This window comes from Babylonia areolata, chromosome 15 (assembly GCF_041734735.1).
Source record: "Babylonia areolata isolate BAREFJ2019XMU chromosome 15, ASM4173473v1, whole genome shotgun sequence".
NCBI classification, from domain to species: domain Eukaryota; kingdom Metazoa; phylum Mollusca; class Gastropoda; order Neogastropoda; family Buccinidae; genus Babylonia; species Babylonia areolata.
The window spans coordinates 18,485,496-18,492,995 of NC_134890.1; positions in this window are offsets into that span (position 1 = coordinate 18,485,496).

Below are 7,500 nucleotides of genomic sequence, written 5' to 3' on the forward strand. Positions count from 1 at the left end.
CAGAGAGTAGCTGAAGCGAGCGTATAAAATGTATTGAAGAATGTTTCCCGTCTGCACGTATTTGCTGCTCGTCTAAGTTTCTTTGATTTCGTTGTCGGGGGTTTTGAGCAGCGTTCACTTTAGCCAGGAACAAGCTTTGAAACTGAGGTCTGAAACATGACCCTTACAGTCGGCTCGGACAGACAATAGCAAAAAATTCGATGCATGCTCTCCAGCTTCCCTCCCACAGTCCTCCGTGCCACCCCTCCACCACATTCCCTCCCTCACACGCACGGTCACAGGCTTGACCAGTAAGTGCAACTGACTGACCATCGACCCACACCGATAATTGCTCAATAAGAACGGTGCGGCCGACCACCCAACCTCTGCCTCCCTTGTTCAGAATCCAAGCTCCAAGCTTTTGGCACATCTCCCGTCCACGCGTTTTGTTTTCCCTGTGACTGTGAACAAGAACCGACCCGCGGAGACGTAGTCGCCTACAATGGCAGTGGGCAGAGGCTTGGAGAATACGATTGTGGCAGCGCTGTTGTTGGGTTCATCAGGAGCGGATTATTCAGGCCGGGAACGAACCAGCTGGGTGGGGAGCGTGTTCTGAAAGCCAGTTGCTTGCCTTCCTTCAGTGCAGGCCAGCACTGCCAGCGGTATTGTGTTGTCAACTATGACGGGAGCATTGATTTGATGATGGTAGTGGTAGTCGTGGCCTCCGACGTCCTGTTCAGTCCTTATGTCCAGACGGAGTTGTTCTGGTTTAATTCTATTCGGCTAGCTACCTTTTGCGTAGCTTTCGTTTAGTTTAGTCCTACTACTCCTACTACTACTAGAACGACGACGACTACTACTACTACTACTACTACACCTGTTTACGCATACCCAGATTCAAACACTCGACTGTTGGCCGCCGTTCTTTCTCTGTCTCTGGACCTTGCAATTGGAATTAACTTCCTCTTTCGCTTCGTCAAGTCTCCACACTCAGCTCTTTCAAGTCTGGCCTTAAAACCCACCGCTTCCCAAAATAGCCTCCCTTCCCTGCATCTTCTATGTCTTCAGTTTCTCCAGTTTTAGAGTTGTGCATGCGTGTGAATGACTGGTGCGTAAGCGCTTTGATTTGTCTCTGCAGACGATTCAGCGCTATATAAATACCATTATTATTATCATTATTATTACTACTACTACCACTGCTGCTGCTTCTACTACTGCTAATGGTAATAATAAGGATGACAATGCTATAAAAGGAAATTATGTTCAGCGCTGTGTCCAAAATGGTATGTCAAATGGTGCATGGTACTTTACCAACGGGATCGTTTTATATACACAAGACTAATCATGATATGTACTCGCATGCATATATATATATATATATATATGTGTGTGTGTGTGTGTGTGTGTGTGTGTGTGTGTGTGTGTGTGTGTGTGTGTGTGTACACTCAGATATGTATGAACCAATTATTCTTAGAGAAAAAAAGAAAGACGAAAAGAGACACATCAACACACGTACACCGAGACCACACAGACAAACCGTATCGAACATCAGACAAACATGACAAAGAACAATGCACGAGATATATGCTATATGACTCTTTGACAGGAGGGTGGGAATCGAACCCAGATCCTCACGAACACTATACTCCAAGTCTTAACCATTCTGCCACCAGAGAAGAACAAACAGAGATGATGTATTCTATACTCGTGGGCATCAAGTCAAGGGGCATCAGAAAAGGTTTCACAACACGTTTGTAAACATGTTGAGCAGTTCCATGATAATTGGACTGAATTAATAGATTAAGTAATGAATGAAGGCCAATGAACAAAGCCACGTTTAGAGCACAAAGAAAACAAGAAAGGCAAGGCCTTCAAGACTCACTTGTGATACACTTTAAAAAATATAATCCTTAAAATGTGTTCTGTATTTGTTATTATAAGGCTTCGGATTTTAAAAAAAAGAAAGGAAAAAAGAACAAAGAAAAAAAAAAGTCCTGAAGGCAGATTCGAACCCCGCGTGTTCGGGTGAGAAGAAACTGTCTTACCCAATACACTGTCGTGGCTCCTGAATTGACGTTAAAAAATTTAACATTTAAACATGCTTTTTTAAGGGCGATAAATCGATTGCGGTATTCGCAGTGAGAACGCTGTTTAAATCATATTAATCTGGTGTATCTTGGGCATTCAAAAAAATCTTTAAGGGCAATTAAAAATTCTTTTTTAAGTCTGCGGTAAAGGAGACGTAGCTATCGCCGCAATCACACTGCAACATTTAGCCGTTTTCTCTGGATCTAAATAGATGTACAAGTTTAGTTACACCCGCCGGGAATGTATGACACGGTCGATTCAATTTCTCTTTTATGTTCATTCTAGTTTTATAGTTTTAAAGTTAATATGAAAATTGAGTATTTTCTTAAACTAATAACATGTAGAGCCAAGTACAAGTACTTCTAAACGTCGTATGAAGTGAAAAGGACTTAATTTTGAGAAAAGTCAAGACTGGAAATTGTTACGTTTCATCAAGGGTATTAACTCTCATGGTATATTATTTCTAACTGTGAATTCCGACTGATTTTGTTATTGTTTTTATGGCAGTTTGGGGCATAATCTAGTAAGTGATGAGGCGTTCACAAATCTTTCTCTGAATAAATATTTAACGGTCTCCTTCTCCAACTTTCCATCACATGTTATCGTGTATTGTCGATTGAATATAGGATATATAGCAGGTCAACAACTTGAAACAAAATGGCGTCCTTCGCGTTCGCAAGGAATATGAGCACGCGCTTTGAATATGTATAAATATGTGTACGCAATTGATTTTTGCCCATGACCTTCAGGGCTCAGCCAATAGATCTATAAAGTCCACTCGTAGTATTGATTTTAGTATTTTCCGAAAAAGACCACTTGGGTGAATGAACATAGTGAAAGCCCTGTACACTGAGAGTAAAACACACAAGCTTTTTATGTATTGAGTATAATTTCAAAATGTAATGTTTAAGATGAGAAAGATCAGTTTAAAGTAAATTAACCTCCTTAGCATTAATTGCAGATTAGTTTCCCTTTTTTTACTATCTGCACCAAAGATATGCACCAGAAATATAACTTCCATGCTTGAAAAAGAAGTTCCTGTTTGAACAAAAGTGATAAAAATGACTGCTCTCGATGCTGTGTCAGAATATCAGATTAAAGTGCCAAGTTTAGAGAATACAAAAAATATAGATATAACAGTTAATTCAGTTTGCATATAATCTGGCTTCTTTTTATTTGTTTGTGCCCATTCCAGAGGTGCAATATTGTTTTAAACAAGATGACTGGAAATAATTGAATTTTCCAATTTTTATGCCAAATTTGGTGTCAACTGACAAAGTATTTGCAGAGAACATGGCAATGTTAAAGTTTACCACGGACACACACACACACACACACACACACACACACACACACACACAGAGAGAGAGAGAGAGAGAGAGAGAGAGAGAGAGAGACACAGAGAGAGAGAGAGAGAGAGAGAGAGAACCGAACACCGGGTTAAAACATAGACTCACTTTGTTTACATAAGTGATCAAGAATGAAAAAAAGGGAATGAAAACAACAACAACAACAAAACCAATAAAGGTGCTCTGTGACTTGCATGCAACTGAGGCCACAAAATAAAAAGAAAAAAGAAAAAAAAAGGATTGAATAAGCAACTGAAATGATAAAAATAAAACATAAAATACATTAACAAATACATAAACAAACAATAAATGAATAAATAAATTCATAAACAAATAATAATCAGATAAATAAGGAAGGAAATGAACAAATGAAGAATAAATAAACAAGCAAATAAAGGGGGAAAAAAAGTAAGAAAGAAAGAAAGAAGAAGTAGTAGTAGTAGTAGTAGTAGTAGTAGTAGTAGCAGCAGCAGCAGTAGTAGTAGTAGTAGTAGTAGTAGCAGTAGTAGTAGTAGTAGTGGTAGTGGTGGTGATGGTTGAAGGAGAAGAGAGGAGGGACGAAAGTGTCCGGGGCACACGTTTTCAGGGGGGGTGGGGGGGGTGACAACAACAACTTCTTCAGCCAGCAACACACCTGCCGTAAAACGTGTCCCCCACACGGCCCCCACCCCCCTACCCCACCCCTCCACACACATACACACACACACACACACACCCGCCACCACCCCCGCACAGAATCGGACAGTCTCCTCACGCAGGCAACAGACGGACTTGAGGAGGATCACTGTATAAGGATCTGCGGACATACCTATCTTATTCCTTTCTTCACCTCACCCTCCCCACCCCACCCCCTCGCTCTTTTTTTTTTTTTTTTTTTTTTCCTGGCTCATTTCATCTGCGTGGACTGTTCCTTTTTCCCTTTCTGTTGCTCCTCTGGCTGGCTATAAACCTCCTCTTCATTCTAACACCGATGCCTCTTAGAGAAGAGTAGGGGGGGGGGGGCAGTGGGAGGGGGGGGGGGAGGACAGTGGTGTTGGAAATAAGTGAGAAGACAGAGAGCGAGAGAGACAGAGTGACAGACAGACAGACAGAGACAAAGACAGAGAATGAAACAGAGAAAATAAGAGACAGAGAAAGAAACAGACACACAGACAGAGAAAAAGAAGAGAGAGAGAAGGGGAGAGAGAAAGAGAGAGAGACAAACAGAGACATAGAGAGACAGAGAAAGAAATAGACACAGAGACAGACAGAGAGACAGATAGACAGAGACAGAGAATGAAACAGACATAGAAGAGACAGAGGCAGAGGCAGAGTCACAGAAAGAAACAGACTTACAGACAGAGAAAAAGAAGAGAGAGGGAGACAGACAGACAGACAAATAGAAAGACAGACAGAGACAGAGAGGGAGAGAGAGAGAGGGAGAGAGAGAGAGAAAAGAGGTGCGCAGACTAACATAGGTCGTTACAGTCGGGTTTAATGGGGCCGACCACCATCTCGGGTGGCATGACCAAGAACGATAACCACCTTGGGAGAAAAAGAGGAGGGGCGGGAGGTGTGGACCGGCGGGGTGGGGGTTTGGGGAGGGGGTGGAGGTGGAGTGCAGGGGAGGGAGCGGCGGAGGGATTAGTGGATTACTAGCATTGAGGAGAGACACAGAAAGAGAGCCAGAGTGCTGCGGAGAGGAGAAAGAGAGAGCATCTATAAATTGCTCTTGAGATCTTAGCCATCAAAGTTCGATATGGCACACATAGAAGTTCTGGGATTAGCTATTGCATGTACTGCTGTCACTACAGGATAAACCTCAATTCAAGTATTACTTAAGCATGTTTTCTGAGTTTGGAGGAGGAATTTTGTTTAATGTCCCGTCACACACATCGGTGATCGAAGACAATTTCTTAGAGTATTAATGTATATATCTGAGTATTGTTATTTAGAAGAGAAGGGGGGATTAATGGTGAATTGAGGGAAACCGGGTATATGAGGGGTGAAATTTGAGCAAAATATCTACATACAATTACAGAAAATTACTTAATGGACTTCGTAAAAGAGAAGTAGCTAATCTAACAAGCGAAATAACTTATAATAAATGCAAAAAGTCAAAATCATCAACGTTCTCAGCCACTTGTGATGACACACTGTCGTGCAGGTAAGGTTCCATGCGGGCAGATGCGGCGCCCGTATCCTCCCACAGCGTCAGAGCATCCCTTTTTAGGGACAGCACTGCTCTCCCCACACGGGCAATGGGAGATAAAAGGATCCCTAAACAAAGTCTGCCTCACCTAGTACCTAGTACGAAACCGCACCTACTTGGACATCCAATACTATCGGTCGAAAACAACAGAAGAAAAGAACCAGGAGTCATACCGTGACTCTGGGTGCCTGGAATGTTCGCACCCTTTTGGACAGAGACGACAGACAAGAAAAGCACACAGCGCTCACTGCTAGAATGCTTGATCGCTACCAGGTGGACATAGCAGCCCTGAGCGAAACCAGGTTTGCTGGTGAAACCCAGCTGGAGGAAACTGGAGGGGGCTACACCTTCTGCTGCACTGGGAAGCCAGATGGCACCCCAAGAACATTAGGCGTGGGCTTTGCCATACAAACCAAACTTGCACGACAGCTTGACAGCCTACCACGTGGGATAAACGATAGGCTGATGACCCTGCATCTGAAGCTGTCCGAGGACAAGACCCCGACGATGACCAACCATGATGACATCAAAGAAGCTTTCCACGAGGAGCTCAGCCGCACCATTTCAGCAGTAGACAGAAAGGACAGGCTAATCATCCTTGGGGATTTCAATGCCCGCATCGGCGTGGACTTCTCCTCGTGGCCAAAAGTCCTAGGACAGCACGACACTGGCAAGTGCAACTCCAATGGACTGCTTTTGCTCTCACTCTGCGTGCAGCATAGACTGACCATCACCAACACCCTCTTCCAACAAGCGGACAAGTACTAGAACACATGGATGAACCCCCCAGCACCAGGAGCGGATGGAATCCAGGCCGACATCTACAAGTATGGAGGCGAGGTGCAGACAGACAAGCTGACCGCCCTGTTCCAGTCTATCTGGGAGAGAGGGAAGGTCCCCCAGGATTTCAAGGATGCTTCAATTGTCCACATGTGACACGGTGTTTTCCGTACGCTAGATGCAAGAGAAGTGCTGTGAGCAGAACAAGGAGCTCCACATGGTCTTTGTAGATTGACAAAGGCCTTCGACACGGTGAACCGCCGTGGTCTGTGGAAGATCCTCCTAAAGTTTGGTTGCCCAGAGAGCATAATCCAGCTGATTGCGTCATTCCACGATGACATGCAGGCGAGAGTACAGGAAAATACTGACATGTCGGATCCGTTCTCTGTGGCAAATGGAGTGAAGCAAGGCTGCGTCCTGGCACCTATACTGTTCTCCATTCTCTTCTCTGCCATGCTGATTGACGCCTTCCAAGACTGTGACTGGAGTATCTACATTCAGTTTCGCACAGATGGCAAACCTTTCAACTTGCGGCGACTCCACGCTAGGTCCAGGGTGTTTGAGATACTGTTGAGATAGATCCTCTTTGCTGATGACTGCGCGTTTGATGCACACACCCATGAGGACATGCAGTTCATTATGGACAGGTTCTCAACCTCCTGCAGGCGCTTTGGACTCACCATCAGCCTCAGCAAGACCGAGTCTATGTACCAACCAGCTAGCTCACAGAACGCCAGTGCTTCCCACCCCACCTGCAACCAAGATCGATGACACAGAGATCAAGTCAGTCGACAAGTTTTGCTAACTGGGCAGCACCCTATGCAGCAACGGAGCCCTTGATGCAGAAGTGACGCTGCGCATCGACAAAACCAGCTCCGCCTTTGGCAGACTCAACAACACGCTGTGGAACAACAAAGGCATCAGGCTCAGTACCAAAATCAAAACCTACAGAGCTGTTGTGCTGACCACCTTGTTGTACTGCTGTGAAACATGGACGACGTATCACCGTCACATTCAACAACTTGAGCAGTTTCACCAGGGATGCCTACGAAAGATCCTCGGTATAAAGTGGCAAGACAGGGTCTCCAACCTCCAGGTCCTAGAGAGGAATTG